Source organism: Paralichthys olivaceus, chromosome 10 (genome assembly GCF_024713975.1).
Source record: "Paralichthys olivaceus isolate ysfri-2021 chromosome 10, ASM2471397v2, whole genome shotgun sequence".
NCBI lineage: Eukaryota > Metazoa > Chordata > Actinopteri > Pleuronectiformes > Paralichthyidae > Paralichthys > Paralichthys olivaceus.
This window is the reverse complement of record NC_091102.1, coordinates 25732194-25759186: the sequence shown is the minus strand read 5'-3', so window position 1 is coordinate 25759186 and position 26993 is coordinate 25732194. Positions and strand designations below refer to the sequence as shown.

Below are 26993 nucleotides of genomic sequence, written 5' to 3'. Positions count from 1 at the left end.
GAAAGTCTCCAAACACCTGGGTTGCTTGGGATGGCCTTGGCCCTATCTTGCCCTGACCTTTTTCTTTTAAACCGTTTTTATTACTCTTGACACCATTATATTCTGTCCAAACAATTTACTATTTTTTAGATATTTGTCTCTGATTTGACACCATTATGTTTCCTTTTTGTCAGATTATTATTTCTTAACAGAAGTTATACATACACTTCATACTGCTTGAAACACACTGAGTATATTGTTAGATTCGTCATTATTGTGTTAAACTTTTGTAATCATCAGTAAATTATGTTTCTCTTTATACTCCAACATACATTAGATTGTAGTGCAGATTAAAGGTATATAGTGACATTCATATTGTGACATAGCATAGTGACCAAAAATTATACTACAGTGGTGGTTATTGCCTTGCAAGAAAACGCGTAATGTCCACTGTTTTTCTCCCTGTTGGACGCAAATGCACCTCTGGGTGTGGATGCTCTTTGTGTCCTGGGCCACTTTCCATAAAGGCAAGCCGTTATCCCGCCAGAGGTTGTCCCACTGGACTGTGGAGGCTATATCTCTGGCTTATCGGTGTAAGGGTTTGCAGCCCCCCCAGGGTTTGAGGACTCATTCCAGTAGGGGCATGGCCACGTCATGGGCCCTGTTTAGGGGAGTTTCAGTACAGGATATTTGTGCGGCGGCGAGCTGGGCTGTGCCCCACACTTTCATAAGGTTTTACAGGCTGGATGTCTCTGGGCTTTCTGTAGCACAGGCGGTGCTAGAGGCACACAGACCAGGGTCTGCATAGCAGCCACTACCAGGCTTTAAATTGTTAAGGGCTTTGGGAGATTTATGCAATCCAGGAGTGGTCTATATCTCCCATAATGAAACAGCGAACGAAGTTTGAATCCCTGGTTAAGGGACACACACACACACACACACACACACACACACACACACACACACACACACACACACACACACTCTAGCTCTTGTAATAAAAGCTATTATTTACCACAGATTGATAACTTTGGGTTACTTAATGTAATCCCTGGTTCTTTGATAACAGAGTGAGGTGTTTCACCATCACGTCCCTTCTCGCATAGACACATGAAGAAACCAGTCTAGAATGAGTTGAGAGGGGCGGGTCCGCTGTGGTCGTATGAGGGGGCAGGGCCCCAGCACAGCTTGACCTGTCTGTCACTGACAGACGTTGTGTCATTGGAGCATCCATAGTTGGTCACGCCAAGGCGATTCCCATAGTGAAACACCTGTAATATAAAAACTGTAATTTATATCTGTGTAAATATTCAATAATTGCAATACAAAATAGATTGCTGTAATGTTTTCATTTACTGTAAGGATGTAACTATCACCTGTTTGTATGATGGAAAATTCGCATTACAGATGCCACTGTGGATTTTTGCAGATTGGGTTACACCCTCAACCCTGCCTCTCTCAATGAGAGACCATGGTTCACGACATGGTCTATAAGTTTAGCCCTTATTTCATCTGAAAAAACAGCTCTTTGTCTTCTTTGTCTCCCTCCACGAACCCGTCTTCCTTGTTCCATTTCCAAAATGAGTCTTTCTGAGCTCTACCTATATATACTTTAATATATATATGTGTGTGTGTTCACTAACAAGTCTAAAACAAGACACCTGCTTAGCCTTTCAGCTGAAATTGCAATCAGCAGTGTTTGAAAGGCACAAGGCTGAAATCTATTCTGTTTTGAATGTGTGGTTCACAGTTTTGACAGCAGTGTGTTAGCATTTGAACAACGTGCTGTAAATCCACAGTGTTGTGCAGGTTGTGGTTAAAGTCATGGGATAAGTGTGTAGAGTTTTGAAAACTGTGTTCAAGCAATGAAAAACAAACTGGAGTTTGGTCCACATGAACTGCTGCTGTGCAGACTGTAGTTAGAGTTTTGCACATGTGACTCCAGTTGTGCCCACTGTCGTTTAGCAATCGAAAAAAACTGTAAAAAAATCTGAGAGTGAGAGCAGAAATCTGAGAGCAGAAGTTTGGTGAGAACACACAATCGATCGATTAATCAATCAATCAATCAATCAAATGTTATTTGTACAGCCCATATTCACAAATCACTATTTGTCTGGAAAAACTACTAAAATAAAACTTTTAACAGGGAAAAAAGAACGTAGAAACCTCAGAGAGAGCCACATGTGAGTGATCCCACTCCCAGGATGGACAGAAGGGCAATAGATGCCACATGTAATGGACACACAAGCAGCCTGTGTAAGGAAAGGGTTTCCTGTGAAGTACAGTTCGCTTGTGCAGTAAGAACAGCTGAGTGCAGAAAAACTGTTTAGAGCAGCGGAAAAGCAAGTTTGCACATCAGCAGGGGCTAGAAAAAGAGAGGACAAAGGTTTGAGGAAAAGTGTTACAATGCCTGAGTAATTCTCTCAAAATGAAATACCAGGCTCTTAAGAACCTGGTATTTCGTCCTTATTTAAATAAGGCTCTTATTTAAATAAGGACAAGAAACTCATGACCAGAGCTAATGACAATAAGTTAGGGTCAATCTATTGTTAGATGAATGAGTACAAGAATGCACTACCCCCTTCATAGGTCATGTGAAGTGAGATTAATTGTATTAAAATGTCCAATGCTATTCTTATATGTTTATCGATAGCCAATTATATTTTTATGTGGAACTACATGAACCTACTATACAGGACATTCAAGTTTTTTTTCTTTTCAATCAGAGCCTCCACAAAATTAAGCTCCAGTACCTCATGCTCCCACTATATTACTCTTCATGAAGAAGAACTTTCTTTTGCCTCTCACAACTGCCATCCTGAACATATGACTTGAGTCTCCTGTATGAACTCGTACTAAAAATGGACTGTCCTGACCATAAGTTACTCTGCTCAATAGTCTCTCCTTTGGAGCTCCTTAGTTTTTTTTTTTTTTTTCCAGACTAACTGGTCCCTTGCGTACACCCCACTTTTGGTCTTTTTGTTGTGTTAACAAAGACATGCAGCTGCTCCATGTACTCGTGGAGCAGCTGAACACAGAGAGGACAGAGAAGAAAGAGCCTGTCGAGCATTCTCATGTCACCACCAATGATATCAGCTGATGCCAGCTGCCTGCCTGGCAACCGACCTGGCTTGTGGTATGTTTATAGTTGTCCACTGAACCAAAGCTGGGTTTGACTTGCTTAAAAGGAGGCTCACTCTACATCTCATACTGTGTGTGTGTGTGTGTGTGTGTGTGTGTGTGTGTATGTGTGGGCATGTCTGTACTGTATGTCTATGCATCAAGGAGACCAGAAGGTGGAACCATATACCAATTGTAACAGAGCAATTATCACTCAGTTACCACGGCAACTTATGCTGGCAAACAAACCTGGTCCGGACCAGGCTAATAGTCAGGCTTAGTCTGAGTTTCCCGCTTAACCATGACACTTATCAGAAAGAAAATATATGATTAACTATATTATATTACTTCATTAATCACCATCAATAAAATATTAAGTTCCGGTTTAGCAGCTAATGGAGTGAGGCGTGTTTCTCGGAGCTCCTGCAACAACTTTTTAAAAAACTATTTTAGGTACACCTTTTCCATCTTTCTTTGGTGTGTGGTTTCCCCACCTCCATTATCTAAATTTAACGCCGTCTTTTTGCCGACCAAAATGCCTCCTAAAGCCAAACAACCTGTACAACCACCGCGGCCTGCTTCGCACACTGCATCCCCGCCTCGTAGTGATCCCCCCTCCTGCCTGGTCGAGGCCACAGGTGGGGCTCCTGCACACGACTTCAAAGCCGAGCTGCTCTCGTCACTCCGTGTTGAGATGGCAGTTATTTTCAGAGCTGAGCTTCAGGCTGCCTTGACCGAGACCTTGTCAAGCATCAAGGCTGAACTACAGGTAGTGAAATCGGAGTTATCCAGCAGCATTACAATCATCCAGTCTGAGGTGTGCGCGCTGAAGAACACTGTAGGTGAAATGGAAGCATCGCTTTCCTCCTGCACCGATGACATTACTACCATACAGGCTAAAGTGGAGCACCTGACAACTGAGCTGACAAGACTGGACAATAAATGCGAAGATCTGGAGGCGAGATCGCGACGCAATAACATACGGTTAGTGGGAATCCCTGAAGATTTTTCCACCTTTTCTGCTGCTGTGGATGTTTCCTCTTTGCTCAAGGAGGCCTTTGGGCTGGAGAAAGAGCCTCTCGTGGACCGCGCACATCGTACTCTCCAGCCGAGAGTCTTCACTATTATACAGACTGTGTGGACATATTGCGCCGAGCCAGAACCCAGCAGCGGATCAAGGTTGGAGAGTTGAGTTTCTCTGTCTTTCCCGACCATACCCCGAAGACGGCTCGTGCCCGAGCTGCCTTTAATGATGTTCGACGCCGGCTCCGTGAGATACCGGGGATCCGCTACGGTCTGCTTTACCCGGCGCGCTTCCGGATCACACACAACGGTGCGGAGAAGAGGTTTGACTCAGCAGACGAGGCCAGTGCATTCATCAGGTCGCTCAACCTGTAAGAGACCCATGAGGTGACACACACCGTAGAGGAAGCAGTGACAGTTAATAATGACATTTAATATTTTTTACTTTTTTCAGTTAATCTGTTTCCTCTTATTTTCATAAACACACAGTATGTGGTTTTCAGTTTAATTTGGTCTTGACTGACTGTACCTTCCTGTCAAATGTTGCTAGACTTGCAGGAGTTTAACCCGAAGCATGATAGTTACGCAAAAAGCCGAAAGTGTTCGCTTTAGGGATCTGACTCCTTGTGGAGTTAGCACTGGGTTCTCCATCGATTGGTGATGGGGTCGTTGTAAGTGCAATTGGGGGGTGGGGGGGTGGTTCAATGTCTGTGGGTTTTTTTTTTTTTTTTTGTGTGCGTTTTTTCTTTTCCTTTTTTTTTCTTTTTTTTCTTTTTTTCTTTCTCTTCTTCTCCCCTTTTCTTCTTCTCCCTTCCTTGGGGATCCGCATTCAGTCTATTTCTATCTCTAGGGATTTAACATATGGCCACCAATACTAATACTTCTGATGTCCCACTCACTGGATCCTCTGTGAGACTCTTGAGCTGGAATATTAATGGTATGGGGAGTCCAATAAAGAGATCAAGGATATTTGCTCATTTGAAACGTCTTAAAGCGGACTTAGTGTTCCTGCAGGAAACCCACATGCGTACTAAAGATCAGGTCAGACTTAAATGTCCCTGGGTTTCTGAGGTGTTTCACTCTAATTTCAACTCCAAGGCCAGAGGGGTTGCTATTTTAATTGGTAAGTCAATCCAGTTTTCAGCTTCTAAGGTGATATCAGACAAAAATGGCAGATACTTAATTGTTGCAGGTACGCTATTCCATATTCCTATTTTATTAGTTAACATATATGCCCCCAATTTCGATGATCCACACTTTATGAATAAGTTATTTGAACGTCTTCCCTCATTGAACAACAGCCTCCTCATAATTGGCGGGGACATGAACTGTGTAATTGATCCCAACTTAGACCGCTCCAACCCACGAACTCTGACTCCTTCTTCAATGGCGAACGCACTTTCAGATTTTGTGTCCAGGAACAGTTGCGCTGATCCTTGGAGATTTAATAACCCTCATGGCAAGGAATATTCCTTCTTTTCTCAGATGCATCAATCTTTCTCTCGGATTGATTATTATTTTATTGATGCTAAACTAATTCCCAAAGTACTGTCTGTTAATTATCATCCTATTGTTATTTCTGATGCCCCTCTTTCTTTAGATATTCAGTTCTCTTCACAACCTCGGTACTCAACTCCTTGGAGGTTTAATACATTACTTCTCTCAGATGATAAGTTCACCAAATTTATTACAACTAAAATAGATGATTATATCTCTATAAATCAAAATGATATGGATCCAGTTTCATGTTCACTGCTGTGGGAATCATTAAAAGCATACTTGAGGGGACAGATTATTTCTTACTCTGCCCACTTGAATAAGTCCCGGAAAGCCAAATTGTAAGAAATCTCTATCAATATCACCAAATTGGACCAACAACTCACTACTTGCCCCTCTCCCAGTTTACTTAAACAGCGTGTCGATTCACAGACTGAATTTGATCTCATCACCACTAATGATGCAGAGCGACATCTTTTACGATCACGCTCCACATATTATGAACATGGTGACAAGGCAAGTCGTCTTCTGGCTCATCAACTACGCCGCCAGGCTGCCTCACGTATGATCCCTCAGTTAAAAGATTCATCTGGCTCATTGCATAAGGACCCCGCCAACATTAATTCTGTCTTTCAATCATTCTATACCTCTTTATATAAGTCTGAATCTCCACCTGACACCACTGAATTGAATTTATTCCTAGATAGCCTCATCTTCCCTGTGATAAGCTCAGATGCTGCTAAAGAACTTGACTCACCATTAACAATAGAAGAAATCACTTTCGCGGCGAGAGGTATGCAAAATAACAAGGCTCCTGGCCCTGATGGATTTCCAGTGGAATTTTTTAAGAGTTTTCAAGATAAATTGTCCCCTTTGCTACATGCTGTTTATAAGGAATCACTTGAACATTGCACTCTCCCTCCCACTTTAAGGCAAGCCTCCATAAGTCTCCTCTTAAAAAAAGATAAGGATCCGAATCTCTGCAGCTCATACAGACCTCTTTCATTGATAAATGTAGATGCTAAGATCCTTGCTAAAGCTTTGGCCTATCGCCTGGAGAACATTGTACCAACCAGGGCCGGCCCGAGGCATAAGCGATACAAGCGGCCGCTTGGGGCCTCCTGACCGCCAGGGGCCTCCTGACCGCCAGGGGCCTCCTGACCGCCAGGGGGCCCCCTATCGGAAAAAAATATATAATTAAAAATAATAATAATATTAAATAACTTAAACAAGTGACCTGATTGATTGAATTAAATAAAGAATACATCGATACAAGAAAATTCAGATTTTACAATCAATATAACTGCCAGCGTTCGAGTCATGCATATCAACTGCGTGCTCAATCTGCTGACAGATAATTCGCGGTCATAGACAGACACTGCATAATACTCAAGGTTAAGTTGGAAGGGACATAATAAAGCATGTCACCTAAAAGGACGTATCTCTCTGGTGCCCAAAAACGGAAAAAGAAAAGGACAGAAGATGAGAAAAAAGAGCAAGATAAAGGTATGTTTGCATGATTATTTAAAATATGTTTTGAACTCATTTGAGGGAGGAGCAGCTCAAGCTATCATAGGAGTTAGCTAGCTAGCTAGCGAGTTAATGTCATCTTATATTTGCCATCACATGAGCTATATACATCATCAACAGTGTATGTATCTCATTCATATACATTTATCTAGGTGTATATCAGATGTAGACGATATTGGCAGTGTTTAGGATGTTCAATCAAGCATGTACTGCTAGCTCTTACCAGGCTTAATCTAACGTTAGCTCGCTGACTGAGGTGGACATTAGCACTAGTAGCTAGCTACATGAAAACGAGACTGACGGCAAATTTACCACACTGTCTCTGATTTTGCACGTGAATGCGTTCATAGTTTAGTACTTTTTTATAAATGTGACATAGTGGTGAGTCTGACAGCGACTAAGTGCAGAGTCTTAGTCCATGAGATATCGGTTTATATTGGAGGAAACAGCCAAAGGTGAACTTAACCTTGTAGGTGTAAGGGATGCAAGCTAGCATTGCTGTGCCTGTGCACGTTAGTAAAAGTGACATCTCAGCCAAAGATGGAGCACAATGTGCGCTCTGCTCTAAGATCTTTGTTGAGAGATGGCCTATTGCTCTTTATAAGAAAACACCATGTTGAGGTGAGGAGACGTCTGTGATGAAAATATACTTATATTGTATTAATATTATATTTAGGATGTTAAGTGTTCACCACACTGCAATTAGGCTGTGCCTCATTTTGCCAAACAAGAATAGGAATGGTTAGGTGTGGAATTGTTTGTTGATGAGTGTAAGTAATGATGGCAAAATAAACTCATTTTTCATAAACTCACTATCAACTATGCACTTTTGCAATGTTATTTTTTCAGGAACACTGTTGAAGTATTTTGGAGCACAGCCAACTGTACCTGCCCCCGATGTGTCATCAAGTGTCAGTGCCTCCACAGCTGATGATACAGCAGGTGAATTTTTTCTTGATGGCAAATGGCTACATAGTCTTTTAATATGACATGACACATTTAAAAAAAAACAAAAAAAACATTTTTTTTATTTGTTGATTTATTTATTTTATCTTTGCAGGTTCACCCCCAGCAGACTTACAGTCACCTGAAAGTGAGGAAGAACTCATACCCATTGAGGAACAGTTACCAGCATTGACAGTCACTGATACACCGACTTCAACCTCTGCCGGCATAACAGGTCAGTTAATCTAACAGTTTTTGTTTTGTGTTGCCTTACTTAACTGTGAGATATCTTGTGTTATGTTATGATTCTATTTTTGTATCTAATGTCCCTACAGGTCCTTCTACAGCATCCACTGCTATGGATGTCCCATCCACTCCCTCAACAAGCACCAGCTATCAAGGTGGATCAACAGCTCCTCCAATTGACCCAGCTGAATGGTCAGCCGGCATGACAGGTCAGTTAATCTAACAGTTTTTGTTTTATGTTGCCTTACTTAACTGTGAAATATCTTGTGTTATGTTATGATTCTATTTTTGTATCTAATGTCCCTACAGGTCCTTCTACAGCATCCACTGCTATGGATGTCCCATCCACTCCCTCAACAAGCACCAGCTATCAAGGTGGATCAACAGCTCCTCCAATTGACCCAGCTGAATGGTCAGCATTCCTGTCTGACTCAGAAAGGACTGATCTGGTAAGAAGAGGGCCAGTGCAAATTAGTGACACCTTCACCTTCCCCAAAAAATCTGATGGACGAAGCTTTCATTACCATTATACGTGTAGACAATTAGTTAATGGGGAAAAAATCCAGCGAAGCTGGCTAATTTATTCAAAGAAGAATGATGCGGTTTACTGCTTCTGTTGCAAATTATTCTCCAGAAAGTCCACAAAACTGTTAACAGAGGGACAGCGTGATTGGGTTAATGTAGGAGCTTTTCTGAAACAGCATGAGAATAGTGTAGCAATATGATGAAGTGGAAAGACTTTGCCCTCCGTCTTTCTAAGCAGAAGACTATTGATGCGACAGAAATGGCCCTTTTGGAGGCAGAAAGAAATTGTTGGAGAGATGTTCTCACACGTTTGATTAGCATCATTCAGTCTTTGGCAGAGAGGAATCTTGCTTTCAGGGGTTCTGTCGATACTTTGCATCAGGCCAACAATGGGAACTTCCTGAAAGAGGTAGAACTGATGGCAAAATTTGACCCGGTGTTAAAAGACCACATCAGGAGAATTGATAGTGGAATGCAGCACAACACGTACCTGGGTAAGACTATCCAAAATGAGCTGATAGAGTGTATCAGTGACAAAATAATGGAGGCAATGGTGGCAGAAATCAAGGACTGCAAATATTATGCCATCATATTAGACTGTACACCTGATGTTAGTCACCAGGAACAAATGTCTGTTGTGGTGCGCACAGTCACTCTGGGCAAAACACCAGAAATAAAAGAGAACAATTTAACTTCAGTAAACCACACTTGATGCTTCACTTTGAATATGAAAGTTTAAAATAAATCTGTGATCTAAGTGCCCTCTAAGGTTAAAAGGTGACTGTTTTGGTGTAAATAACGACTATAATAATACAGGGGTCTATCAAGGGACAAAAGTCTAGAATATTTTTGGCATGAGAGCAACTGAATGAGCCTTCCAGGCCCAAGAGGTCAAGGGGCACTGAAGCCCAAGCCCAAGTCACCATCTCAATAAGTCAAAAAGCAAAATGCTATGAATATGCTTAAATTTAGGTATTTCCCTTCTACAGCTGGCCATATAAAAAATACAGGAAATCACATCGACGTAATTCAGTATTAATACAATTGATAATTTCAATTAATTCATTGTCAAATCATTGTAGTGTGACATTTTTGTCAATAATCGTCGAGCGCAAATGACTCCGCTAGGTGGGAGGGGGGGCCCCAATATCAAATTCTGCTTAGGGCCCCCGAAAGGCTTGGGCCGGCCCTGGTACCAACTATTGTCTCACATGAGCAAACTGGATTTATTAAGGGGCGACAGTTATTCTTTAACGTCCGAACACTTCTAAATATTATTTACTCTAAACCTCCCACAACAACACCTGAGGTAGTGATCTCGGTCGATGCTGAAAAAGCATTCGATAGGGTTGAATGCATAGACTGTATATAAAGATGGACGTAGTGTCCGTGACGTCACCCGTTGGTTTCTGAAGAGCGAAAATGAGGCTCGTAGTGGGCGTTTCACCCGGCGCCATCTTGCCGGGGCCTGACTCCTCCTAGTTCCGGGCTAACCCATAAATGGGCAAAAAGGCGGCGCGCGAGTGGACGCTAGGCGGGCCGAGTGAAGACTGACAACCGAGCCACGCCCACAGAGCTTATCGTTTCCTGGTTAGCTCAGGCTAAGGAGCTAGGCTAAATGCTACCCGCGACTGCTAACCGGCTAGCACTGCGGTGTTGTTGCTCCGGGATGGTCGCGGTCGTAACATCGAACCGAACAGAGGTAAGTTACACTGAAACTTTACAACAACAAAACCTATTGATTTATTTATTATTATAATCATACCACATATACTTACATGCCTCAAGTGGTTTTTGATGTTATTGAGGTAATTCACCGTTTATTTAACACATCTAATGAAGTTTGAAGCAAGTTAACTAGCTTTAGTAAAGAGTTGTGTTTTGTCATTTGATTGTAATTTTAATAAGTTAATATTAATAAGCTGCATGTGATACAGACTTGTATAACCGCCATTACTATTACAACCTCTTTTTTTAGCCTGTTATGGATTCACAGTGAATTAGACCCAGTGCAGATGTGTAATTATATGACAGTTTAGATGTGATTATAATCTCCACACACCACTGTTGTAAACAGTGCTCATATTTATTATATATGTATCTGTTTTAACACTGCGAGAAGTTGAGGGACTTGAAGTAGACTGTTATCAACAGCACTGTGAGAGATTATCACCCTTGAATATTACAGATGTGGTAGAAAGACATTTTATGTATTTATACAATGTTTATTTCTTTTAGTACATCAGTTTGGCTGAAATCTGTGGTGCTTCCACCTGCTGAACACAGAATAAACTGTAAGTACCCGTCTTGGCTGCTGTGGGTGGCTGTGGCTGAGGGGGTAGAGCGGTCGTCCTCCAACCAGAAGGTCGGAAGTTCGATCCCCAGTCTTCCCATCTGCATGCCAAAGTGTCCTTGGGCAAGATACTGAACCCCAAAACTGCCCAATAGAACATCAAAAAAAAAAAGTGCTAGTTATAGAAGCACTGTATGAATGTGTGTGTGAATGGGTGAATGGAATACTGTAGTGTAAAGCGCTTTGAGTGGTCTTCAAGACTAGAAAAGCGCTATATAAATACAACCATTTACCATTTAACACAGCTGATATTACATGTGTCAAAATTATTGTAATTATTGTATTGTACAGTATCTGTAAATAATCATGTTTCTCCTCTGTTCCTTAATATCTACAGATGTGACAATGATTTTAGCATAAAACATCCTTTAACATGACTTTTTTCATTTCATGAAGCACTGCAACACCTGATGTCCTCAGAATCCACTGTGGCAGCAGCAACATGGTGGAGATCGGCAGCTTCAGGCTGGTCAACATGATAATAATATTGAGTCAATTTCTATATCCATTATGGTTGGTAAAATTAACACTATCACAACAATGTTCATCTTTTACTTTCTGATTTAATAAACCTTAGATAAAAAGTGTTGTCTTTTCTTTTTTGACATAAGAGACAGAACACGGTCAGCACAGCTGTGTCCCTCAGGTTCCTCCGTCCCTAATAAAATGACAGGAAACATAAAAGTATGGTATTATTGCAGAGATACGTGTTACTTTCAAACAAAGTCTGTGTCCTTATATTCTGTGGATATTTAAGTATGTATCTGAATATGGTTTGGGATTAAACAGTGTACTACAATGAATGTGCAGTATGGAGTTCTTTCACATTAAAAGTATTGCATATATAATGTAATGCATCATGTGCAATAATGTGCTTTAATTGTTAGTAAGTTATGAAAACAGGTCTATACCTGGTAGGTAAACTGTTCATTCATAAATAAAGTTCAGCTCAATAAGTTTCACACTGCAGCAGCTGCACTAACGTTATTTCTGAAACAATAATCTAATAAAACATTAATACTGAAGTTACTCACAGTAACGTAGTCAAGCCAAATAGGTTGGCGAGCTGAACAACTTTACATAACGTTAGATATCTAACTTGATGATATTCACTAAACACACAGTCGCCTTCAGTTTAAAAGATTTATCACCATAAACTCTAACGCTCCTCTCTCCGCTGTGTGGACGCTTCATGTCGGGTTAATAACTCCCATCCCTCCCGTTAGCATCGCCGTTACTGCTGGTATCTTGCCTGGAGGTTAGCGGAGCTAAGCTAACCAGCCAGGTAACAATGATAACTGCTCATCACTACTGACACGTAAATCAAAGACAGTACTTTACTCACCACAGACACTGCAGCACAGACGTCTTCCACTTCTCCGTCAGGACAATCAGCCGAACAACAGACGATGATATTCACATGTGAGTGAAAACTCCTCCACAGACTCGTGCTCGGTGACGGGGATTAGCCTGTTAGCTCAGGTGAAGCCGAGCAGACCGCAGGCTAACAGCCAGAGTGACGAGCTAACGGTGACGTCACGTGTCAATCAAGTGATAATTATTCATAATTTCAAACCTCTGTATTATCAAAACGAGCGAGTTAGAAAAAAATTCACCCCCCCCAGAGTTGTCATGGAGGAAGAACTTACTGATTGAGACTAAAACCGTTTTTTGAACCAGGCTGTAAACACGTTTAATTCTGCTCTAAAGTCGGGCTTTTTAACATGGGAGTCAATGGGAATTGACTCCCTCTTGGAGCCAGCCTCAAGTGGCCACCCAGTGAACTGCAGTTATTTGCACTTCCGTATTGGCCTCAGCGCTGTTGCCGCTTGGTTGAATGGGACTATTTATTTACTGTACTAAAGAAGTTTGGACTGGGTGATGGGTTCATTTCGTGGATACGTCTCCTTTACACATCACCACAAGCAAACATTTCCACTAATGGTATTCAGTCCAATTTTTTCACTCTCACCCGTGGCACCAGACAGGGGTGTCCCCTATCTCCTCTCTTGTTCGCGCTAGCTATAGAGCCCCTGACGATCTTTCTGAGATCCTCCTCCACTTTTACTGGTATTTCACGATTGGGCACAGAATTTAAATTGTCACTTTATGCTGATGACTTATTGTTGTATGTCTCAGATCCTGTCCTTTCGATTCCCACAATCTTATCTGCTTTCCAGAGATTTGGCTCTTTCTCAGGCTATAAAGTGAATACTTCTAAAAGCGAATGCTATCCTGTAAATGCTTCAGCATCACAGCTCACACAATCAGATGTCCCTTTCAAAATGAGCCTTTCTGGCTTTAAGTATCTCGGGATCAACGTAACCAGAACATTAAACTCCCTTTTTTCTGCTAATTTCTCACTTTTAATGTCTAAAATTAAGGCTGACCTCCAAAGATGGAAGAGCTTGCCTCTCTCGTTAATTGGCAGAATTAATGCGGTTAAAATGAACATTCTGCCCAAATTTCTTTTTTTGTTCCATTGTCTCCCACTTTTCCTGCCAAAGCAGACTATTTCTGACTTCTTATGGTGTGGAAAGGCTCCTAGGATCCGCAAAACCACACTTTAGAGATGTAAATTCAATGGCGGATTAGCACTTCCAAACTTCCAACTGTATTATTGGGCGACACACATTCAAAAAATTTCATTTTGGTTCAAGTCAGTGAATCTGCCATGGTGCCTCTTGGAGGCACAGTCATGCGTTTCATCCTCCTTACCCGCTCTACTTACCTCTTCTATTCCATCCAACCTCTCAGGCTTCACAAATAACCAAGTGGTTCACTCCAAACTTAAAATGTGGTATCAGTTTAGGAAACACTTCAAATTCAAATCAACATCTACTTTAGCTCCTTTACTGAACAATCATTTATTTCAACCTCCACGTACAGATTCAACCTTTCTCATATGGCATAACAGAGGCCTGAAATGTTTTAAAGATCTTTACAAAGATGGTATTTTTCGCAGCTTTACAAATCTCTCAGGAGAATTTCATCTCCCAACTTCTCATCTCTTTCGATACTTTCAAATTAGACACTGCGCTAAAGCTTTGTTCCCAGTTTTTCCCTCCTCGCCGCCGACCCTACAATGGGAGGTGCTTTTAAACCACGATCCAATTCAAAAATCACTCATCTCTAAAGTTTATAATGAACTTCTGTCTTTTGATTGCTCTCCAGTTACTAAAGTTAGGGCTGCCTGGGAAGATGAACTGGATCTAAACTTGGAGGATGACTGGTGGGACACTGCTCTTAAGAAAATTCACACAAGTTCATCCTGCGCTCGTCTCACACTTATACAGTTTAAAGTACTGTTTAGAGTTCATTTTTCTAAAGCGCGACTGTTGCAAATCTACCCCAGTATTACTGACAAATGTGACAAATGTCATGCCCCATCCTGCAATTTAACCCATATGTTCTACTCTTGTCCGCTACTCTCTTGCTTTTGGCTGAACTATTTTGACACCATGTCAAAAATACTTTCAGTGGTTATAAAAGTCTCCCCCCATGTTGCCATATTCGGGCTCCCAGAGAACCATAATCAGTTTACCTCTACCCAATTAGACACTTTAGCTTTTACCTCCCTACTGGCAAGACGCCACCTTCTTTTACACTGGAAGTCGACTAAAGCTCCTTCTACTACTCAGTGGCTTACCGACACCATGTCTTTTTTAAAGCTGGAAAAGATCAGATATTCTGTGAAAGGTAGTACTAACAAATTTTATAGCAAGTGGCTTCCCTTTCTTACATTCTTCCACTCTCTCCAGTCCCTGCCCCCTGATTGACGGACCCCCCTCTCTCTCTCTTTCTTTTCTCTCTTTCTTCTTCCTTTTTATTCATTCATTTACTTATTCTTTTTTTTTTTTTTTTTTTTTTTTTGCTTTGTTTTGTTTTTCCTTTTGTTTGTTTTTCTCCTTTTAATTTATTTATATTGTTTAGCTTTAATACTTAATTGTTACTTAATATAATTTTCGGTTATCTCTCATTATTGTTGTTGTTGTTGTTTTGTTTTTTGTTTTTTTTGAGTTGTGTAATGTGTTGTTCACTGGACCACGTTCATGTGGTCCAAAAAAAAATAAGAAAAACATCCCAAGAGGAAGAATGTATATACTTTTCTTGATCCATCAAGATGCGCAGTGTTTTTGCGGTGTTAATGTCTCTGTGTATTCCTGTTTGCCGTGCTGAGATTGTGGTACTCAATGAAAATTTGACACTGATTTCTGTCCTGTGCCTAACCTCTTAATAAAAATATTAGGGGAAAAAAAAAAAATTAAATAAAATACATCATGAAACGCTGTTTTAAAGGCCATGTATTGGTTACATTAAAATATTCAATATTACAATTAAAATAAGGCCTAAAAAAGTAAACTAAGACCAAGCGGCAACATCCCGGGCTGAGCGCTGAGGCCAATACGGAAGTGCAAATAACTGCAGTTCACTGGGTGGCCACTTGAGGCTGGCTCCAAGAGGGAGTCAATTCCCATTGACTCCCATGTTAAAAAGCCCGACTTTAGAGCAGAATTAAACCTGTTTACAGCCTGGTTCAAAAAACGGTTTTAGTCTCAATCAGTAAGTTCTTCCTCCATGACAACTCTGGGGGGGGGGGGTGAATTTTTTTCTAACTCGCTCGTTTCGATAATACAGAGGTTTGAAATTATGAATAATTATCACTTGATTGACACGTGACGTCACCGTTAGCTCGTCACTCTGGCTGTTAGCCTGTGGTCTACTCGGCTTCACCTGAGCTAACAGGCTAATCCCCGTCACCGAGCACGAGCGGAGTCAGTGGAGGAGTTTTCACTCACATGTGAATATCATCGTCTGTTGTTCGGCTGATGTCCTGATGGAGAAGTGAAGACGTCTGTGCTGCAGTGTCTGTGGTGAGTAAAGTACTGTCTTTGATTTACGTGTCAGTAGTGATGAGCAGGTATCATTGTTACCTGGCTGGTTAGCTTAGCTCCGCTAACCTCCAGGCAAGATACCAGCAGTAACGGCGATGCTAACGGGAGGGATGGGAGTTATTAACCCGACATGAAGCGTCCACACAGCGGAGAGAGGAGCGTTAGAGTTCATGGTGATAAATCTTTTAAACTGAAGGCGACTGTGTGTTTAGTGAATATCATCAAGTTAGATATTTAACGTTATGTAAAGTTGTTCAGCTCCCAAACCTATTTGGCTTGACTACGTTACTGTGAGTAACTTCAGTATTAATGTTTTATTAGATTATTGTTTCAGAAATAACGTTAGTGCAGCTGCTGCAGTGTGAAACTTATTGAGCTGAACTTTTATTTATGAATGAACAGTTTACCTACCAGGTATAGACCTGTTTTCATAACTTACTAACAATTAAAGCACATTATTGCACATGATGCATTACATTATATATGCAATACTTTTAATGTGAAAGAACTCCATACTGCACATTCATTGTAGTACACTGTTTAATCCCAAACCATATTCAGATACATTCTTAAATATCCACAGAATATAAGGACACAGACTTTGTTTGAAAGTAACACGTATCTCTGCAATAATGCCATACTTTTATGTTTCCTGTCATTTTATTAGGGACGGAGGAACCTGAGGGACACAGCTGTGCTGACCGTGTTCTGTCTCTTATGTCAAAAAAGAAAAGACAACACTTTTTATCTAAGGTTTATTAAATCAGAAAGTAAAAGATGAACATTGTTGTGATAGTGTTAATTTTACCAACCATAATGGACATAGAAATTGACTCAATATTATTATCATGTTGACCAGCCTGAAGCTGCCGATCTCCACCTTGTTGCTGCTGCCACAGTGGATTCTGAGGACATCAGGTGTTGCAGTGCTTTATGAAATGAAAAAAGTCATGTTAAAGGATGTTTTATGCTAAAATCATTGTCACATCTGTAGATATTAAGTAACAGAGGAGAAACATGATTATTTACAGATACTGTACAATACAATAATTACAATAATTTTGACACATGTAATATCAGCTGTGTTAAGCAGCCAAGACGGGTACCTACAGTTTATTCTGTGTTCAGCAGGTGGAAGCACCACAGATTTCAGCCAAACTGATGTACTAAAAGAAATAAACATTGTATAAATATATAAAATGTCTTTCTACCACATCTGTAATATTCAAGGGTGATAATCTCTCACAGTGCTGTTGATAACAGTCCACTTCAAGTCCCTAAACTTCTCGCAGTGTTAAAACAGATACATATATAATAAATATGAGCGCTGTTTACAACAGTGGTGTGTGGAGATTATAATCACATCTAAACTGTCATATAATTACACATCTGCACTGGGTCTAATTCACTGTGAATCCATAACAGGCTAAAAAAAGAGGTTGTAATAGTAATGGCGGTTATACAAGTCTGTATCACATGCAGCTTATTAATATTAACTTATTCAAATTACAATCAAATGACAAAACACAACTCTTTACTAAAGCTAGTTAACTTGCTTCAAACTTCATTAGATGTGTTAAATAAACAGTAAATTACCTCAATAACATCAAAAACCACTTGAGGCTTGTAAGTATATGTGGTATGATTATAATAATAAATAAATCAATAGGTTTTGTTGTTTTAAAGTTTCAGTGTAACTTACCTCTGTTCGGTTCGATGTTACGACCGCGACCATCCCGGAGCAACAACACCGCAGTGCTAGCCGGTTAGCAGTCGCGGGTAGCATTTAGCCTAGCTCCTTAGCCTGAGCTAACCAGGAAACGATAAGCTCTGTGGGCGTGGCTCGGTTGTCAGTCTTCACTCGGCCCGCCTAGCGTCCACTCACGCGCCGCCTTTTTGCCCATTTATGGGTTAGCCCGGAACTAGGAGGAGTCAGGCCCCAGCAAGATGGCGCCGGGTGAAACGCCCACTACGAGCCTCATTTTCACTCTACAGAAACCAACGGGTGACGTCACGGACACTACGTCCATCTTTATATACAGTCTATGACTAAGACGTGTTTAGGGGGTGTTTCCCTTTTTGTTGTAACTAATCAAGGTCCAGCCTATATAAGCAACCCCAATCCATGCCATTTGTCTGGTAGTCATGGCATGTCCCCTGATTAAGGAGGTTGTGGATGAGGGAGCTGCTATAATACGCAGGGCACTGCAACGGGAGCACATCTTTAGAGACAGGGCTGATCCGTTGGCTTTTCCTGATAATCATTTATATGAGAGATACAGATTCTCTAGAGATGGCATCTCCTATATCTGCCAACTGATCGGCCCTCACCTTGCGCACAGCACAAGGTGGTGCTTCGCTTTTTTGCCAGTGGCACTTTTTTGTACACGGTTGGGGATGCTGAAAATATTGGAAAAGCAATAGTGTGCGTAGACTACTTGGCTTTAAAAAGTATTCTCAATGTAATTTTAACTTTCCACGGCCACAGGGGAATTCGTGCCACCAAAGGGGCCTTTTATGGAGTCCAGGTAAGTTCAAGCATTAATTATAAAATGAAACATTTGTACCTTCATGTTAGGAGACAATCCTGGGGCAAACCTGTCTCATTTTACTTTTATAGCTTTTCCAAACGTCATTGGAGCTGTTGACTGCACTCGTGCACATAAAGTGTCAGTCCGGTCTGCATGAGACCGATGTGCCTGCTCTGAGGCAGTGAACATTGCCGCTCGCTCTTTTGTACTACATTTTACCATTTTGAATCCGGTTGATCTGTGTTCGACCTCATGGGCTGCTTATGAATGGTGTGCACACGCAATTAGTCTGACTAGCTGAACCTGTCTTGAATTAGTTTGATTGCGTGGACGTGGCAACGCCTTTATGGAATCGCTTTAGCCTCATCTCATTTGTTAGGCTTATTCAAGACAGGTGTTTCACATTAAGCACCGCTTTTCTGAGCTTGCTTTATGGAACGGACCCCAGGACTCTCATATGGCCAGAGTAGCAGTTTTACTGGTGACAATTAAACTTCCGTGAAAAGAAGCAGACAGGATGTTCAATGCCCCCTTCCCTGTCCTGCAAAAGGACAGCCCCAGCACCAATTTCACTTACATCCACCTGTATCTTAAAAGGTTTTTCAAAATCAGGAGCAGAACAGATCATTTCCCTCACCTTGTCAAGCGAAGCCTGACAGTAGGAGAAAAACCCTTATGGTGTGACAAAAGATGAAATATCTTTGGCTCTTGCTGTTAGTGGTACCTGCCAATAGCCTTTTAGAAGGTCTAGTTTAGTGACAAATTTAACACTTCCTACCTGATCAATACAGTCCTCCATTCGAGGCATTGGATAACAGTCAGGTTTGGTGACAGCATTAACTTTTCTGAAATCTATACAAATCTGACCCATCTGCCTTAATCTTTTTTTTATATATATATATATATTTATTAGGAGGTAAGGCACAGTAGAACAGGAATCAATGTCAAATTTACATTGAGTATCACACAATCTCTGTATGACAATTAACAATATATAGATATTGACACCATAAAGAATACTGTGCATCACGATGGGTTAAGAGTAAGATATATAGTGTACCTCCTAGGATGTTTTTCCTAATTTATGGATCACATGAACGTGGTCATGCGAACAATACATAACACAATTCATTGAAAATAATAATAACAATGATAAATAAATAAATAACTGAAAGTTATATTAAGTAATAATTAAGTATTAGAGCTGCACAGTATAAAGAAAAAAAAAAGAAGAAGTAAAAGAAAGAAAATAGAGGAGGGGGGGGGGGGTCCGTCAATTAGGGGGCAGGGAGAGAGTGGAAGAAAGTAAGAAAGGGAAGCCACTTATCATAAAATTTGTTAAAGGTACCTTTCACTGAATATCCGATCTTTTCCAGCTTTAGAAAAGACATGGTGTCGTTAAGCCACTGAGTACTAGAGGGAGCTTTAGTCGACTTCCAGTGGAGGTCTTGCCAGTAAGGAAGTAAAAGCTAAAATGTCTAATTGAGTAGAGGTAAACCAACTATGGTCCTCTGGGAGCCCGATATATAGCAACATGGGGGGAGACTTTTATAATCACTGAAAGTATTTTTGACATGGTGTCAAAATAATTCAAACAAAAGCGAGAGAGTAGTGGACAAGAATAGAACATATGGGTTAAATTACAGGATGAGGCATGACATTTGTCACATTTGTCAGTGAGACTGGGATAGATTTGCGACAGTCGAGCTTTAGAAAAGTGGACCCTAAACAGTACTTTAAACTGTATAAGTGTGAGACGAGCGCAGGATGAACTTGTGTACATTTTCTTAAGAGCAGTGTCCCACCAGTCATCCTCCAAGTTTAGATCCAGTTCATCTTCCCAGGCAGCCTTAACTTTAGTAACTGGTGAGCAATCAAAAGACAGAAGTTCATTATAAACCTTAGAGATTAGTGATTTTTGAAGTGGATCGTGGTTTAAAAGCACCTCCCACAGTAGAGTCGGCGACGAGAAGGGAAAAACTGGAAACAAAGCTTTAGCGCAGTGTCTAATTTGAAATTATCGAAAGAGATGAGAAGGTGGGAGATGAAATTCTCCTGAGAGATCTGTGAAGCAGCGAAAAATACCATCCTTGTAAAGATCTTCAAAACATTTCAGGCCTTTATTATGCCATGCATGAAAGGTTGAATCTGTAAGCGGAGGTTGAAATAAATGATTGTTCAGTAAAGGAGCTAATGTAGATGTTGACTTAAATTTGAAGTGTTTCCTAAACTGATACCAAATTTTAAGTGTGGAGTGAACCACTTGATTATTTGTAAAGCCAGAGAGGTTGGATGGAATAGAAGAGGTAAGTAGAGCAGGTAAGGAGGATGAAACACATGACTGTGCCTCCAAGTGACACCATGGCAGATTCACTGATTTGAAATTTTTTGAATATGTGTCGCCCAATAATACAGTTAGAAATTCGGAAGTGCCAATCCGCCATTGAATTTACATCTCTGAAGTGTGGATTTGCGGATCCTGGGAGCCTTTACACACCATAAGAAGTCAGAAATAGTTTGATCAATTGTTTTAAAAACTCCTTTGGCAGGAAAAGTGGGAGACAATGGACAAAAATAGAAATTTGGGCAAAATGTTCATTTTAACTGTGTTAATTCTTCCAATTAACGAGAGAGGTAAGCTTTTCCATCTTAGGAGGTCAGATTTAATTTTAGACATTAAAGGTGAGAAATTAGCAGAAAAAAGAGAGTTTAACGTTCTGGTTACGCTGATCCCAAGATACCTAAAGCCAGAAAGACTAATTTTAAAAGGGACATCTGACTGTGTAAGCTGTGATGCTGAAGCATTGATAGGATAGCATTCACTTTTAGAAATATTCACTTTATAGCCTTAGAATGATCCAAATCTCTGGAAAGCAGATACAATTGTCGGAATGGAAAGGACAGGATCTGAGACATACAACAATAAGTCATCAGCATAAAGTGACAACTTAAATTCTGTGCCCAATCGTGAGATCCCAGTAAAAGTGGAGGAGGACCTCAGAAAGATTGACAAGGGCTCTATAGCTAGTGCGAACAATAGAGGAGATAGGGGACACCCCTGTCTGGTGCCACGGGTTAGAGTAAAAAAAAATTGGACTGAATGCCATTAGTGGAAAGTTTTGCTTGTGGAGATGTGTAAAGGAGACGTATCCACGAAATGAACCCATTCCCCAGTCCAAACTTCTTTAGTACAGTAAATACATAGTCCCATTCAACCCTATCGAATGCTATTTCAGCATCGACCGAGATTACTACTTCGGGTGTTGTTGTGGCAGTTTTAGAGTAAATAATATTTAGGAGTGTTCGGACATTAAAGAATAACTGCCGCCCCTTAACAAATCCAGTTTGCTCATGTGAGACGATAGGCGATAGGCCAAAGCTTTAGCAAGTATCTTAGCATCTACATTTATTAATGAAAGAGGTCTGTATGAGCCGCAGAGATTCGGATCCTTATCTTTTTTTAAGAGGAGACTTATGGAGGCTTGCCTTAAAGTGGGAGGGAGAGTGCCATGTTCCAGTGATTCCTTATAAACAGCATGTAGTAAAGGGGACAATTTATCCTGAAATCTCTTAAAAAATTCCACTGGAAATCCATCAGGGCCAGGAGCTTTTTTATTCTGCATACCTCTCACAGCGAGAGTGATTTCTTCTAACGTTAATGGTGAGTCAAGTTTTTTAGCAGCATCTGAGCTTATCACAGGAAAGTTGAGGCTATCTAGGAATTAATTCAATTCAGTGGTGTCAGGTAGAGATTCAGACTTATATAAAGAGGAATAGAATGAGTGAAAGACAGAATTAATGGTGGCGGGATCCTTATGCAATGAGCCAGATGAATCTTTTAACTGAGGGATCATACGTGAGGCTGCCTGGCGACGTAGTTGATGAGCCAGGAGCCGACTTGCCTTGTCACCATGTTCATAATATGTGGAGCGTGATCGTAAAAGAAGTCGCTCTGCATCACTAGTGGTGATGAGATCAAATTCAGTCTGTAAATCAACATGCTGTTTAAGTAAACTGGGAGAGGGGGAGGTAGCGAGTTGTTGGTCCAATTTGGTGATATTGATAGAGAGTTCTATAGAGGAATTTGTCCCTGCAAGTATGATTTTAATGATTCCCACAGCAGTGAACATGAAACTGGTTCCATATCATTTTGATTTAGAGAGATATAATCATCAATTTTAGTTGTAATAAATTTGGTGAACTTATCATCTGAGAAGTGTAATGTATTGAACCTTCAAGGTGTTGAGTACCAGGGTTGTGAAGAGAACTGAATATCTAAAGAAAGAGGGGCGTGGTCAGAAATAACAATAGGATGATAATCAACAGACAGTACTTTGGGAATTAGTTTAGCATCAATAAAATAATAATCAATCCGAGAGAAAGATTGATGCATCTGAGAAAAGAAGGAATATTCCTTGGAACGAGGGTTATAAAATCTCCAAGGATCAGTGCAACCGTTCTTGGACACAAAATCTGAAAGTGACCTCGACATTGAAGAAGGGGTCAGAGTTCATGGGTTTGAGCGGTCTAGGTTGGGATCAATTACACAGTTCATGTCCCCGCCAATTATAAGGAGGCTGTTGTTCAATGAGGGAAGACATTCAAATAGCTTATTCATAAAGTGTGGATCGTCGAAATTGGGGGCATATATGTTAACTAATAAAATGGGAATATGGAATAGCGTACCTGTAACAATTAAGTATCTGCCGTTTTTGTCTGATATCACCTTAGAAGCTGAACACTGAATTGACTTACCAATTAAAATAGCAACCCCCCTGGCCTTAGAGTTGAAATAAGAGTGAAACACCTCAGAAACCCAGGGAAATTTAAGTCTGACCTGATCTTTAGTGCGCATGTGGGTTTCCTGCTGAAACACTAAGTCCGCTTTAAGACGTTTCAAAGGAGCAAATATCCTTGATCTCTTAATTGGACTCCCCATGCCTTTAATATTCCAGCTCAAGAATCTCACAGAGGACCCAATAAGTGGGACATCAGAAGTAGTAGTATTGGTGGCCATATGTTAAATTCCTAGAGATAGAAATAGACTGGATCCCCAAGGAAGGAAGCATAAGGAAAAAAAAACAAAAAAACACACTGAACCAACCCCCCACCTCCCAACTGCACTTACAACGACCCCATCCCCAAATGATGGAGAACCCAGTGCTAACTCCACAAGGAGTCAGATCCCTAAAACGAACACTTACGGCTTTTTGCATAACTATCAAGCTATCAAGACCAGGTTAAACTGAAAACCACATACTGTGTGTTTATGAAAATAAGAGGAAACAGATTAACTGAAAAAAGTAATAAATGTCAATATTAAGTGTCACTGCTTCCTCAACGGTGTGTATCACTTCTCGGTTCTCTTACGTGTTGAGCGACCTGATGAATGCGCTGGCCTTCTCTGCTGATTTAAACTCCTTCTCCCCGGTATTTCGCGGAGCCAGCGTCGGACATCATTAAAGGCGGCTCAGGCACGAGCCGTCTTCGGGGTTGGTCGGGAAAGACAGAGAAACTCAACTCTCCAATCTTGATCTGTTGCTGGGCCCTGGCTCGGTGCAATATGTCCGCACAGTCTGTATGATAGAGTGGACGAGCAATTATGGGGCGAGGGCGCTCCCCTGCTTTGGCTTCGGCTGGAGAGTACGATGAGCACAGTCCACTAGAGGCTCCTTCTCCAGCTTAAAAGCCTCCTTGAGCAGAGAGGAAATATCCGTAGCAGTAGAAGAGGTGGAAAAATCTTCGGGAATTCCCACTAACCGTATGTTATTGTGCCGCGATCTCGCCTCCAAATCCTCGCATTCATTGTCCAGTCTTATCAGTTCAGTTGTCAGATGCTCCACTTTAGCCTGTAAGGTAGTAATGTCATAGGCACAGGAGGAAAGCGATGTTTCCATTTCAACTACGGTGTTCTTCAGAGTGTGCACATCAGACTGGATGTTTGTAATGCTGCTAGATTACTCTGACTTCACTGCCTGTAGCTCAGTCTTGATGCTTGACAAGTTCTCGTTCAAGGCAGCCTGAAGCTCAGTTTTGAAAATAGCCGCCATCTCAACACAGAGTGACGAGAGCAGCTCAGCCTTAAAGTCGTGTGAAGGAGTGCCACCGGCGGCTTCGACGAGGTGGGAGGGGGGGTCACTACGAGGCGGGGATGCGGTGTGCGAAGCAGGCCGCATCAGTTGTACAGGTGGTTTGACTTTTGGAGGCATTTTGGTCGGCAGAAAAACGGCGTTAAATTCAGATTATGAAGGTGGGGAAAAACTTTAGGGAACTGCTTAGCATACTCATCTGGTTCCTTGGATACATGCAAAGGTGAATTCACAAACACTGGAGGTTGAACATTTTTCCATACCCTTGAACCAACCAAGTTGTCAGAATGACATCTATACCATTAACAGGCAGCTGTGGATGAAGACCCATTTCAACCTCTCAGCACACAAGATCCGAGAAAAAGTGCAAACTATGAGAGGGGACCCACAGGGGAACCTGACCAACATCCAACTTCTAACCAAGCTCAAACAGTGCAAAAAATGTATCAGGGTCTTTCTTATCAAATGTTGGAAGAAGATGCAAACTCTCACCAATATCAAAACTACTATACATGCTTGTAGATTCCCCTTTTTTACCTATGGCCATCAGTGACTCTTGTGCTTTCCCTTATTTAATCAGCTCCAATTTCAATTGCTCAACTTTTACTCTCTCCCTTTCCAATGTAAACTAAGCCCTCAATTTTTCATGCGCCAACTCAAATTGTAATCTCTCCTTCTCTATTTTGACTTTTTCTTTCTGTAGCTGCAAATACTGATCAAATGTTAGTGTCACACTAAAAAGCCCTGAAACCACTGGAGTTACTGGAGCCTCAGCTATCTCCAAAAGTTTGGCAGCTAATTTCCCAACAATATCAATTAGCTCATCCTTTCTTGGCAACTTCTCAGTTTTTCACCAGCCCAAATGTCTTGCTAAATCAAGCAAATCTGACTTTTTGAATTGAGCCAAGGTACTACGAGAAGGTCTTAGAAGAAACTCATAGACTAAGATGTAACTGTGTTTAGAGTCCATGTTTAAAACACTAACTGACTACAGAGCTGAAAACGAATACATCAAGCACATCCAAAGAGAGCAAAATCAGACGGTCTGAGTCACAATACAAAAGCACTGGGAGATTGACTTCTGGAGTGCCCCCTCCTAACTGCTTAGTCCAGACTGACTTACTGCACCCTAGTCTGCATGTGCGTACTGGCGGTGGTCACCTACAAACCGTCTGCATTGGGGAAAACAACAACCTCTCCTTGTAAGATGACTGCTCCACAGCCTATCTGGGGATACAAACAATGCTCCTGCCAGGCAGCCAAGAAATGACACAGCTACGCAGCTACAATCACCCCCACAGCCATATATTGCATAACTCATACCCACAAAACCAACTCTTTGGATAAAAAACTTAACTGCTGCAGCCAAGAAATGCGAGAGAACTGAGCATCTTAACCCCTGCATGCCTAACTTACACAAAAGTTTATCATTTTCAGGTTCAAAATCGGACAAGCCCCCCATTTGTTATGCCCAGCTCGTTTGAGGGCACAACAAAGAGGGGAGGTCCACACAACAACCATTTAAATAAACAATATTGGGCAAACTATAATATGCTTGATCAGTAGTGAGGTGTAGGTGTTGAGTAACTGCAGGTGTAAATTAACCTAAATTATTCATAACCAAAATTAACTAAACACAAGCATAACCAAACCCAAAAACCAAGTAGAGGCTGAAAGACTCCAGCCTTTCAGGAGGGAGAGAGAGAGAGAGGGCCATCTTTAATCTGCCAGTTTATATAGACTCCCAGCAGGTGAGGCCAATATCCCCCAAGAGGAAGGAGGAGCCTGGCAATCAGAGCCTCTGAAAGAAAACACACAGGCAGGACAGAACCAGGACTGTCATATGGCCAGAGGCCATCACATCACATTGTTAATAAAAGATGCTGAAAAGCAACACACTTGTCTCTGGCTGTGTGTGGCATCAGACATTGCCACAGTGCCACCCAACATGGGGCTCCATGCAGCCAGAGACGCACACCGGCAGACTGGACAAGGTACTAGTTCGCTCCCCACTCCTGGTTTGCTCTCCATGTGGCGACTCCCCCCTGCTCGGCCCCCTGAGAGCCTCAGCGTGCAGGCTGACTTCCTCTCCTGGCCGGATGGCTCCTTGGCCTGAGTTTGGTGCTGGGGGTGTGTGGAGGCTCAGAGAGCACCTTCAAAAAATTTGAACTCGATCTGATTAATCCTGGAGGGAAGGAGGAGGCCATTAAAGTAACAAATTTGAGTTGCCAAAAATAACCACTTAATCCAAAATGGCTGA

General features: G+C 41.4%; 3 long non-coding RNA genes across 3 annotated transcripts; 2 read left to right on the top strand and 1 right to left on the bottom strand.

The window, feature by feature from the left end:
- The first annotated feature begins 7381 nt into the window (after positions 1-7381).
- On the top strand, positions 7382-9839 carry LOC138411877 (uncharacterized). The gene is made up of 4 exons (XR_011244369.1): positions 7382-8091; positions 8210-8329; positions 8430-8549; positions 8650-9839. It is a non-coding gene; the product is annotated as an uncharacterized lncRNA (long non-coding RNA).
- A 401-nt stretch (positions 9840-10240) lies between these two features.
- LOC138411918 (uncharacterized) lies at positions 10241-12021 on the top strand. The gene is made up of 3 exons (XR_011244406.1): positions 10241-10567; positions 11104-11159; positions 11615-12021. It is a non-coding gene; the product is annotated as an uncharacterized lncRNA (long non-coding RNA).
- Positions 12022-16489: 4468 nt separating this feature from the next.
- On the bottom strand, positions 16490-17986 carry LOC138411917 (uncharacterized). Its single transcript, XR_011244405.1, has 3 exons — positions 17816-17986; positions 17224-17279; positions 16490-17042 (listed from the first exon to the last, which is right to left on the bottom strand). It is a non-coding gene; the product is annotated as an uncharacterized lncRNA (long non-coding RNA).
- Between the last annotated feature and the right edge of the window lie 9007 nt (positions 17987-26993).